The following is a 12664-nucleotide window of genomic DNA, read 5'->3' on the forward strand; positions in this document are numbered from 1 at the left end:
TCCGTTCTTCTCGATGTTGTGGAATAGTTTCTGCAAGATAGGTACTAGTTCTTCTTTGTAAGTATGGTAAAATTCAGGTGTGAAGCCATCTGGACCGGGACTTTTCTTTTTAGGGAGATTTTTAATTGCTGTTTCTATTTCAGCTGTTGAGATTGGTCTGTTCAGGGAATCTATTTCTTCCTGGTTGAGCCTAGGGAGGCTGTGTGTTTCTAGAAATTTGTCCATTTCCTCTACATTTTCCAGTTTGTGTGCATAAAGATTTTTGTAGTATTCATAAATTGTATCTTGTATCTCTTTGGGATCAGTTGTGATATCTCCTTTTTTATTCCTGATGGAGCTTATTAGAGATTTCTCTTTTCTGCTTTTCGTTAGCTTAGCCAACGGCGTGTCAATCTTGTTTATTTTTTCAAAGAACCAACTTTTTGTTTTATTAATCTCCTGAATAGCTTTCCTGTTTTCAATTTCGTTTAGTTCTGATTTGATCTTGTTGATTTCACTTCTTCTGCTGGGTTTGGGGTTGGTCTGTTCTTCTTTTTCCAGCTCTTTGAGTCGTTTCATTAGATTGTCTATTTGTGATCTTCTTGCCTTTTGGTTATAGGCATTTATGGAGATAAACTTTCCTCTCAGAACTGCTTTAGCTGTGTCCCAGAGGAGTTGATAACTTGTCTCTCCATTGTCGTTTTCTTCATATAAGTTTTTTATTTCCGTCTTGATTTCTTCATTTACGAAGTAATCATTTAGTAGGAGGTTGTTTAATTTCCACGTTTTTGTGTAGAAATGTGAGTTTCTGTTAGGGTTGATTTCTAGTTTTATTCCACTGTGATCTGAGAAGGTACATGGTATGATTTCTATTTTTTTAAATTTCTTGAGATTTTCTTTGTGTCCTAGGATATGGTCAATCTTAGAGAATGTCCCGTGAGCTGATGAGAAGAACGTATATTCAGTGGATTTTGGGTAGAATGTTCTGTAGATGTCAGTCAGACCCAATTGTTCTAGAGTTTTGTTTAAGTCCATTATTTCTTTATTAATTTTCTGTTTGGAGGATCTGTCTCGTGCCGTCAGTGGGGTGTTGAAATCCCCGGCGATTATGGAGTTGCTATTAATCCATTTGCTTAGCTCCAGTAAGGTTTGCTTTATGAATCTGGGTGCACCTAAGTTGGGTGCATATATATTTAAAATTGTTATCTCTTCTTGTTGGACTGTGCCCTTCACCATTATATAATGACCCTCTTTGTCTTTTACTACTTTTGTTGGTTTAAAAACTAAATCGTCTGAAATTAGAACTGCCACACCAGCCTTCTTTTGGCTTCTGTTTGCTTGGAATATTGATCTCCACCCTTTTATTTTTAGTCTATGTGCATCCTTGCAGGTTAAATGTGTTTCCTGAAGACAGCATATACTTGGCCTGTATTTTCTTATCCATTCAGCCAGCCTATGTCTCTTGAGTGGAGAGTTTAAGCCATTCACATTTATTGAGAGAACTGATAGGTAAGGTAGATTACTGATCATTCTGTTGGGTTGGATGTTGTTGCTATGATTTGTGTCTTGAGCCATTGTAATATCTGGCCTTTAATATCTTTGGGTTTTGGTTGTTTTTATATCCGTGGATTATTATTATGATGTTCCGTGCATAACGCTGTTTTAAGCACTCCTTGTAGGGCTGGTCTTGTCTTGGTGAATTCTCTGAGCCTTTGCTTGTCTGCGAATGTTTTTATTTCTCCTTCATATATGAAGCTTAGTTTTGCAGGGAATAATATTCTAGGCTGGGCATTGTTTTGTTTCAAAAGAGTGAGAATGGGGCCCCAGTCTCTCCTTGCTTGTAAAGTCTCATTAGAGAAGTCTGATGTTATTCGAATTGGCTTTCCCTTGTATGTCACTTGCTTCTTTTGTCTTACAGCTCTTAGAAGGGCCTCTTTAGTTGATACTTTGGTCAGTCTGATGACTGCATGACGTGACATCTTCCTGTTTGCATTGAATCTCCCAGGGGTCCTCTGGGCTTCTTGAACTTGTATATCGAGATTTTGAGCAAGACCTGGGAAATTTTCCTCTATTATATCTTCAAAAAGCTTGTCCAGCCCTTGAGTGCTGTCTTCCTCCCCTTCGGCTAAACCTATGACCCTCACGTTAGGTTTTTTCACATAATCCCACAGCTCTTGTAGACTTTGATCTTTTCTCTTGTTTCTCTGCTGTATTTCTGTGACTGATTTATTTAATTGGAAGGTGTTATCTTCAAGCTCTGAGATTCTTTCTTCTGCTTGATCCACCCTGTTCTTGAGACTTTCCACAGTATTTTGTAGTTCTCTGAGTTGATTCTTCATCTCCAGGACTTCGGTTAAAGTTTTCTTCACTGTGTCAATCTCTTTGTTGAACCTTTGTTCCATTTCTTGGAGGTTTTTTGTGTTTTCTTGGTGTTGGTTATTGAGTTGTTGTTGCAGCTGGGTGAGTGTTCTTATGATCCACATACGAAATTCCTTTTCTGTCATATTGGTTGCCTGATTTTGGTCGTTGTCCGTTTCTAGGGGGCTGGTGCTCCTCCTTGGGGGTGTGTTTTCCGTTTGGTTCTTCATATTTCCTGAGTTCTTTCGCTGATTTCTTCCCATGTCGATCAGTTGTTGTTTCTTTCCTTAGGTTATTGTTTGGGTATTCACACACCTTGTTTAGTTTCTGAGGCGTTAGGTGGTGCCTGTGGGTGAAATTGGACCACTCCCTGTATATTGAGTCAGTGGGTGCCGTGGAAAGGCTGTGCAAGATGCTGTCCCTGTCAGTAGGTGGCGTTTGCTTGGAGGAACAGGCTATGGTGTTGATTTTGAGTCCTGTTATCAGCACTCGTTCTGGGCGGAGCTGGGTTGGGTAAGCCTGCCCTCAGGCTGTTAGCAGGGGTCAAAGTTCTGTTCTCTGCTGTCAGGGCGGGGCTGGGATGGTCCCGCTCAGCCAGAAAGTCTGGGTGTGGGGGTGGGGCTGTCTGAGACCCACAGTCTGCAGCAGGCCTCGCTTCTTTCCACCCTCCCCAACTCCGCAGCTACTCCTGAGCCTCTGCCGGCAGGCCAGACCACAAGCCACCAGGCCTCCCCGGACTGTGATGCCGGCGGGGAGGTTCCCTGCACAGGAACGCCACCTGGGTTGGGCGCACGGCCTCCTCCTGGGACGTTCCGCCCGATCCGCCCCTGGAGGCACACAGACCTCTAGGACGCCGATCCACCCCTGGAGCCACACAGACCTCAGTAGGCTGTTCACGTATAATCCTTCTGTGCCCCGGGCAATGCTAGCCCTCGGTGCAGGGGATCTGGTCTGCAGGTCCGACCTCTGGGTCCCAGAGTTCAAACTGTATTCCCACCAGGGAGAGGGTTTCCGGTCCTAATTCACCCACAGGGAGCCCAAGCTGGGTCTATGTCTCTCAGCCTCTGAGTCGGCACCGTTTTCCTGGGAACAAGGTGCCAGCAGCACCTGGGAGGGCGGGCGGAGTCCCAAACGGGAAGGTCCCGTTCCCTGGAGGTGCCTCCGGCTGGTGGCTGTATTGTCTCTCTGGGCAGCCGCGGGTAGGGTCGGCGGAGGGGGGGAGGAGGCAATATGGCGCCTGCCGCGCGGCTCTCCGTGCACACAGAGGTGCCCGGAGGAAGTTGGGAACCTGGTGCCACGTCTGTTACAGGCTCACCGTTGGCAGGCGGCGGCAGTCTCTGGGCTGATGTCCGCAGGTCTCTCCACCCGCTGGGGAGCCCACCAGCAGTCCCGAATGCAGGGGAGGGGAAATAGCAAATCCACCTACCCTTGCCGCTGGTCTCCGGGCTGCTCCGGTGGTCTCAGCCTCCAGTTCTCCTCCGCAGCCTCCTCCCGTGGAGTCTCCCGGGGTCTCAGGTACCCCTCCTTCCGGCCCTTGTCCGCTGTATGCTCGTCTTCTTGCTTCTTTTCTCTAGTTTCTGCTAGAATCGGTCTTTTCTGCAGAGACCCTCTGTCTGGCGGTGTTATTCGTCCGCCATCTTGCTCCGCCCCCTAGCTCAGTATTTTAAAATATAATCTCATAGCACATCTAGAGAGAACTAATATGTGTTAAGACAAAATTCTGTTTAAGGAACTTACCTGATTTTGCCTGCTTAGGGTTCTGCATAACCTTCTGGTCTAGGACATTAAAATTTATATTTCCATGTTATCTGTTAATATGTACACATAGATATTTCATGGAGGGCTCAGGATTTTTAAAGACAAAAATATGGTTGGCTTAGAATCACTCTAACACATTTCAGGGGGAACAACATAAAACAAAATTTATTTTAAATATATATATGCATTCTAAAATCTACATATTAGGATCTGATATTAATTTCAAATTCCTCCTCATGGAGAAGGAAGGGCCCACCTGGGAATAACCTAAACTAGTATTTTTTTCATGGTCTGTGATTTTATTTTTAATTATCTTATTATGATCACACATCATTTTTAAATTTGTGTATATCTCCTCTATTTAATCTTTCTAATGAGTTGGTAAAAGCACCGTTACCAGTCACACGTATACAGTAGTTCTACAGTTGTATTTGTTTTTCAATAGCTGTTTAAAGACAACTTAGTCTCACTTAGATAGTAAAGAATTCAAAATTTTAATTTGATACTATTTCTTGTCACATTGACCTATAAAAGCATTTAACCTTATAGATTGTCTACAAAATGTGAGAAGTGTTAAATATTCATTTTTGATATTACACAGAAACCACAATAAAATGCCTTTCAATAAATAAAAGGCAGCATTTTGGTAGACACAGGAAATTAGATTGGCATAGTTAAGACCAGAAAAATAAACATTGCGACCTTATCTCCATCAGTCACTTTTAACAGGCTAATGAACACAAATTAAAACACCAGTGAGTCTTGCTTGGTTCTGAAACAGTGAAGGGATTTCCATAGTATTTAAATGTGTTCGCATAACCAGTTATAAAAATCAAAATATAAAACCAATCTTCAATAGGTTTTGAGAGGACAATTTACCACCTTTGTGAAAAGTTGAATATTACTAATTAAGTAAGTCCAATCATATCTTTATAAGGAGAAAAAAAGTTTTATCATTTACTGCATTAGAATTATTATCAAAATTCAAAGAACTGATCATATTCATTTAACCACAAGGCAATCTTGGTAAAATCAGGACTGTCCAACAAAAATATTCCATCACTCATTCATGATCTGAATTCTGTTGTATGAGATCAATTTAATTTGGGTACACATAAAAAAGTCATCAGGCATCTCTGTTTTGTAATCAATGAGGCAGTGGCCAATTATTACTCATTAATAGCTTTTTTTGAGATAAGCTATCAAGTCTGCCCTTTCTTCCTTCTTAATGCCTGCAAAAATCATTTTTGTTTCAGGAATATACTTCTTGGGATTCTCCAAATAAATTAATACTCCATCAGTGTATCCTCTCCCCAGGTGATGCCTTTGTCCTTATTGGTGTTTGTATAAGAGACTCCAGCAGCCTGACCTGTCTTCCGCCCAAATAGACCATGGGGATTTGGACCAGTCTTGTGCTTGCCTCCCTTTTCCATGGTGTGGCACTGGGCATACTTCTGAATAAAAAGCTTCTTGCTTATCTCAACATCACCCATATTTAATTTTCCTCTTTGGTTACTGATGGTATAAAGGTTCCTGCTCAGAAGCCAGATATCCTGGTCTCTCTAAGTTAGTATTGATAATGTAATGATACCAGCAGAATGATCTCCTCTACTTTAGGTCTCTGATACTCTTTTTAGTATACCTCTGTGGTTTGTGATGAGATGGCTTCTGATGCTTCACAGCTGTAATTATTAAACATAATACTCTTATCTTGTTATCACTAAGTGTTGCTGAATGATTCTGCCATTGTCACTTATTTTTTTAAATGCTTTTATTTTGAAACAATCTCAAAATTGAACCTCTCAGTAGATGCAGAAAAAACATTTGACAAAATTCAGCACCCTTTTATGATAAGAACTCCTAACAAAATAGGCATAGATGGAATATACCTCAACATTATAAATGTCATATATGACAAACCTATAGTCAACAGCATACTGAATCGGGAAAAATTGAAAGCATTCCCACTTAGAACTGTGTTTGCCCTCTATCATCGCTTCTATTCAACATAGTGCTGGAAGTCCTAGCCAGAGCAATTAGGCAAGATAAGGACATCAAGGGCATCCAAATGGGGGCAGAAGAAGTCAAACTATCTCTCTTTGCTGATGATATGAAATTATATCTAGAAAACCCCAAAGATGCTGCCATGACACTACTGGATTCGATAAACAAATTCAGCAAAGTCTCAGGTTACAAAATCAATGTACCGAAATCAGTAGCATTCTTATACATCAAAAACAGTCAAACTGAGAACCAAATCAAAGAGTCAATAGCCTTCGTAATAGCAACAAAGAAAAAAAAATACCTAGGAATATATTTAACCAAGGAGGTGAAAAACTTCTACAGGGAAAACTGCAAAATACTAAGGAAGGAAATTTAAAAGTTTTTCCAATAGTTTCATTATGGCTTTTTATAAGAAAAGAACCAATCTGGAATCATGTACAACTTTTAATTGTCATCTTTATTTAAACTCCTTCAGTTTGGAACAGTTCTTTAGTCTTTCTTTGATGAACACAACCATGACATTTCTAAAGATTATTATAGGCCTGTTATTTGATAGAATGTCCCTCCATTGGGTTTGTCTCAGGCTTCCTCATAACTAGATTGAAGTTATGCAAGTTAGGCAGTTATTTCACAAAGTGACTCTACATTTTTCTCTTTCATCCTATCAGGTGACAACTAGGTTTGATTTATTCTCTTGCTGATGATGTTAACTTTGATTACAAATTTAGGTGGTATCTGCCAGGATATTTGCTATATGGTTACTTTTTTTCTCTTTATAATTAACAAATATTTTGTAGGGGAGGTATTTTGAGGCTATATAAATATTCCATTTCTCATCAAAATTTTAATTTATTCATTTATTTATATCTGTATGGATTGACATTCTTATTTTATTTAATAGGTTGCAGTCCAATATTCTCATTATTTACTTAGATGTTAAAATTGTCCCAGTTCGGTCAGCAAATTCCTTTCAAGGTAGCTTCTGTGGTGTCATTTTGACATTTAGCCATGATTTTTCTGAGAATTTTTTGTTTCTGACACAAAAATATATTCCATGCTGACCTTATCATTTTTTCCCCAACTCTAAATGAATAATTTCTTCAGGGAGTTCTGCTTCCCTTAAGTGCCAATAGTCGTTAGAAATCAAGATCTGAGTAGCAAGATCTGAGTGGCTCATTGCTATTGGAGATTGATAATCCCTAGCCTCTTGGTGAGAAGAGCTACACACACACATGCACACACACACATCTACATCCATAAGGAATATCTATTCATCTCTCTAATTAATAGTTCACGTTAATATCTCCATTTTAAATCTAGGACCACAGAGTTCGTGCTTGCTTTCTCTCTTTTCTTGTCTGTAATTCCTTTGTCTGACATTTGAGAAACTAGGCTGTTTTTATGCTTAATGTATTTTATTGGATCAATTCCTTTTATGTATCCAACCTCCCAGTTCCACCACTACTGTACTTAACCTACATGCCCTCATCCTTCATGTTGGGTCTGACGCGTTGTGCAGGGTCATTACTGTCACTGTCCCCTTCCTCATGAAGATACTCTTCTCTCTCATTTAACACCTCTCATCAGGCTGCCACTACCTGGGCAGATGCTATCCTTAATATATTTAGATACTTCCTATACATTCTATTCAACATCAACCTAGTTGTAATATCTTGGAGTGCTGTCTAATCATATTAATACCCCACGTTGTATGTTTTAAATGTAATAATTTCTTAAAAAGTGATAAAATCTATGTATTTCTATGTGTGGAATTTATCTATGTACATACTTTTTCTATTTTAATTTTAAGGGATGCTTTGCTTTTCCTTTGCCTGAAGCATTTTAACCAGATATTCCCATAGCTGCCACCTTCCCATAATTCAGGTCTATGTTGTTCAAGTGTGACCACTTCTGAACGGTCTTTCTGGCCATTCAAAATATCACCTCTCTTTCTTTCACTTTATTCCCTGTCCTTCCTAGCACCTATCAAACCTATCAAAATTTAAAAATTATATTGTTTAATTACTTATTTGCTTATTGTTTCTCATTCCCAATAAAATATAATCTCTGTGAGAAAATGGGCTTTATGCATCATATTCTTGAGGTTTTCAATATCTTGAGTTGTGTTTAACATGTAGTATATATTCAAATATTTTAAGAATATACTTAATAAGTATTTGTTGAGTGATTGAAAATGCGTCAAGAAATTGAATAATCAAAGAACTGAAGATAACTATATTTAACATATAAGAAATAGACAAAGTATAAACTTTCATGATTTAGGTGTATTTCAATAGTTGAGAGTGGGTCAAGAAGTTGGGCATACAGTAACTACAGATGACACAAGATTGGAATTTGAAAATAGAAGCTACATAGTTTATTAATAGATCTGCTAGTATCCATGAAAAAGTAATAACCATATATATAATAAATTTTAAATATTTCCATGTATTATATACAAATATTAATTATTGCATTTAATAGTTAATAAATATATAGTAAATATTGCTTAAAGCTTATCTCAAATATTTTGTTAATTCTATGTCTCAAATGAATTTTGCAATTTTAAGTTGAAGTTGGTAAGAACACAGAATTTTGACAGTAAGCCAAGATCAATTTGGGCACATGTGACAGAAACCCTATTTCAAACAGCTCAAGTGAGAATAGATTTTTTTCTACTCGTGTAATCTATAAATTCCAGGATGGAATTCATGTATCACTAGATCCAGAACCTTAAAAGAAATCTTTAGGTCACTGACACTTTCTCTGTCTTTTTTCCTCCTATTTTTTGTTTTTCTTTTCTCTTACAAGATTTATTCACAGGCAGACTTTTTCTACATTTTTTTTAAGACCTCATCTTCTGATAGAAATAGCAAAGTCACATTGCAAAGGACATGTTTACAGAGATAGGAGGAGTTAATGCAGATGGCCGACCAAAGCCTGCAGGTGACCTAATGTAAGCCTAGGCTTCTGTCCTTCCATAATTAGCTTTCTTAGAGCAAAGTGGTGCATTTTATTTAAGAGTTTTCCCAGAAATCTTTTGATGGCTCTGATTTGGGGTTTTGTTACATGCCTATCTCAGAATTGATTATCATAGACATGGGAATGGTCACATCTTTTGGAAGGTTCTAGATTATGTTTCACCCCTAGAACGGAAGGGTGGGTCAGCTGTACATAAACCATATGAACTGAGAATGAGGAGAGACTAAGCTCCAAGATATGCTGCCAGCTAATGACAAATATGTGCAGTAGCAATAGAAGTGAGGAGTTCCTCTAAGTTGAGATAGAAATTCTGGGCATATCTTTTTTATATTACTTTTATTTGTCTCTTATACTTCTAATAGGAGAATATTATCAATGATATTACTTCATAATTCAGCTAGAATCTAATTTCAAATGCTGCTTCCAAAACATACTAGGTGTGATTTGAGTAACATGGAGATATTATTGCTGTAACTGAAGCAGGATATTTTGGCAGACTCTCCAAATTTAAAACTTTGGTTTTTTAAAGTATGTGTATGTGCGTGTGTGCGCGGGTGGTGGGGAGGGTATGTGAGTGCATGTATGTTGACCAAACAATAAAGAGAATCAAATGATTTCACTATTTTCCCCATCCCAATGTTGTATATCACACTGTGTCTAATAAGGGGCATGATGAGTTAGGAGTTAACAATATTTATATTTTGTATCATTGATAATCTCATAAAAAGATGAAAACACTGGAGGAAAAGGAAGTTCAAAAAGTTTTTATATTCTTGGGTATGGGGACAGACTTTGTAATCCTAGGAGGCAATATTTTTGGTTGGTGAGAGCAACTGTTGGGTCTCATACTCACCTGGGAAGAAATCCAAGCCTTGTCCTTTACTGTTGATGAAATTCTTGTCCAGTTCTTTATTTTCTCTATGCATTAATTTACTCACCTATAAAATGGACATTCAAATAAGACCTAACTCATAGAGTTGCTATGAAGAGTAAATGAGTTACTATGTACACATCACTGAGTTTACTACGTTGCACATTAGAAGCCATTGTCATTGTCATTTGTGGTATATTTTTAAAGTGTTTCAAATTTCTTTCTTCATTTAATTATTTTGAGATAAGTCATTTACTGTGAGAAAACTATAGTTTGAAGACAAAATACTTTATCAGTGTTAAGCAACAGCCCAGTAGTCATTAACAGGTTAACCTAGATTATTTTTCAGTTTCCTGAGAGAAAGAATGCCTATAGGACACAAACGTATGAAAAGTTCATTTTGAGCAGAGAGAAGACAAAAAGAAACATTCATAATGGTGAGCTCTTGAGGGAAACAGATCTGGAACAAGGTCACATACTGAGGAACTCTGGATTCTGGAGGCAACTTGGAAGCCTTAGAAGATAATATTTTCCAAAGATGGTCACAATTCTACATGCTCTTTTATAAGGCAACACTCTTAGATCAAGAGGTAGGCTAGTTTCTTCCCCATCCTGTTGAATCTGAGCTGGGCTTGGTGACTTGCTTGGACAATAGAATGTATTAAAAGTGACATTCTGTGACTTCCAATGCTGTCACTGTGAGCCTCACAGCTTTTGCCTGAGTTTCTTGGTGTGTTCACTCCTGAGATGCTCCCTCTGGGAACCCAGCTGCCATTCTGTGGGGATCCCAAGCCAAACCGAGGGGCCAAGGGTAGGTGCTGTGCTCCATGGTCCCAAATGAATTCCCAGCTGGCAGTGGCAGTAATCACAAACCATGTGATTGAATCATTTTAAATGACTTCAGATGACTGCGGCCTCAGCTGACATCTGCCTTAATGACATGCGAAACTTCAAGTAAGAACCACACAACTGGATCTGGTAAACCCACAGAATCATGAGAGATAATGCATTATTGTTTTAAGCCACTAAATTGTGGTGTGGCTTGTTGTGCAATTATAGATAACTAGAAGAGCAAGGTTGGAAGGATGAAAAAGAAAGAGAGCAAGCACCAAAGCATATAAGAAAATTTGCCTAACAGAAACTTGGAGGAGGGTAAACACAAATATCTCCTCCTTTCCCATCACTGCTTCACCCAGAACCAGCCCTACTAGTATGTAGATTACAATATATGATAGACACACTCAGCTGCTTGGACTCTTACTTTTACAAATGATTTCATAGGAATTTTTACTGCTTAATATACACAAATCTATAAAGATTTTAAAAGCAAGATTAAATTAAGAAGCACAGAGTAATTTCTCCTTTTTACTTCTCTAACTCCTTTTAATGAGACATTTTACTTATAAGTAGTATATTTTATCTCTTGTTAGTTTAAAATTCTTTTCTTGAGCCTTCTGAGAAAAAAATTCTTTTATGATGAAAAATTTAAATGTATGATGCTGAAATCTAATAAATGAAAATATCTTCTTCTAAATTGCTATTCTTTCAATATACCTGTTTTCCCATCTTTTAAAATCATATGGTATGACATATTTCTTAAAAACTTATCAAGAGATGTCTTCATTACATCTTCAGGCATAAATAACATTTCTTCTACAACATCTTTTCTAAGACAGCTCAAATATTACTGTGTATATTATTTATGGTATCAGATATTATATAGCTTTTGATAGTACAGATTATAGACCTGATCATTAAAAATTTGATAATGACTTATAAAACTTAATGGAAAATAAAAGATATACAATGGTTTATCTGCTTATCTTTAAAATAAATAAAATTTTGCTAATATGAATATATTGGAACAAAAAACATCCCCTTGAAAATTAGTTTGTGTATTGTGTATTAATAATAAAGTTTGAAACTGTTAAAAAAATTGGGGGAAGATTGACTTCTTGGGAAGTCAATCGAATTGTATCGCATTTTTCTTTCATACAGTGTCCCTTTTTATCTGTGTATGTATTTTCCAAGGACCTGCATTATAAGGTTGCATAGAGAATAAAAAAAATTCATGAATGAAAAACCACATGAAAATTTAGTTCCCCCTCTAATACCCTTTAACCTCCATTTTGCTTTAACAGTAGAATCTATATATTTATCTCCTGAAACTTCCCATCTCTTTGTGGTTTAGCTTACCTCCATTCTTGGATGCTTGAAAAGTCAATACACTGCAAATTTATTGCCCATTTTAAGTTTTGCAAAAGATACTGGATCCTGTGGCGTTCATGAAAGGATTATTATAAAAATACTTATATCTCATTCAAAGCTATTGGTAAATGAGCAGCTAACAATTGTGAAAAACAAAAAAAACAAGGATGGAGAAAGTATAGAAATTTCAAAAGGTAATGACTTAAAAATCAAAGGCCTAAGATGGTTTAAGAGAGGTGTTTGCAAAAACTGCTTGAACACATATACACATATATTTGTAAACATAATCTCCTTTATTATCATACTGAGATAATCAAATGTTCTGTGTAGAATATGGTATCATGCAATAATATAAATTTGTCAGTAAATTTCACCAAGAAAAAAACCAATGTTCTAAACGTTTTCTAGAAATTGGACCATGTTTGCAATTGTAAACTAAATGTGGTTAAATATTAGATTATATTTTATCACATTTTTATAATTTCAGTTTATTTTGCAAATAAA

General features: G+C 37.3%; 1 pseudogene; it reads right to left on the reverse strand.

The window, feature by feature from the left end:
- Positions 1-5271: 5271 nt before the first annotated feature.
- On the reverse strand, positions 5272-5588 carry LOC105876675 (cytochrome c, somatic pseudogene; annotated as a pseudogene).
- Positions 5589-12664: the final 7076 nt, after the last annotated feature.

Source organism: Microcebus murinus, chromosome 1, assembly GCF_040939455.1.
Source record: "Microcebus murinus isolate Inina chromosome 1, M.murinus_Inina_mat1.0, whole genome shotgun sequence".
In the NCBI taxonomy this organism is placed as follows: Eukaryota; Metazoa; Chordata; class Mammalia; order Primates; family Cheirogaleidae; genus Microcebus; species Microcebus murinus.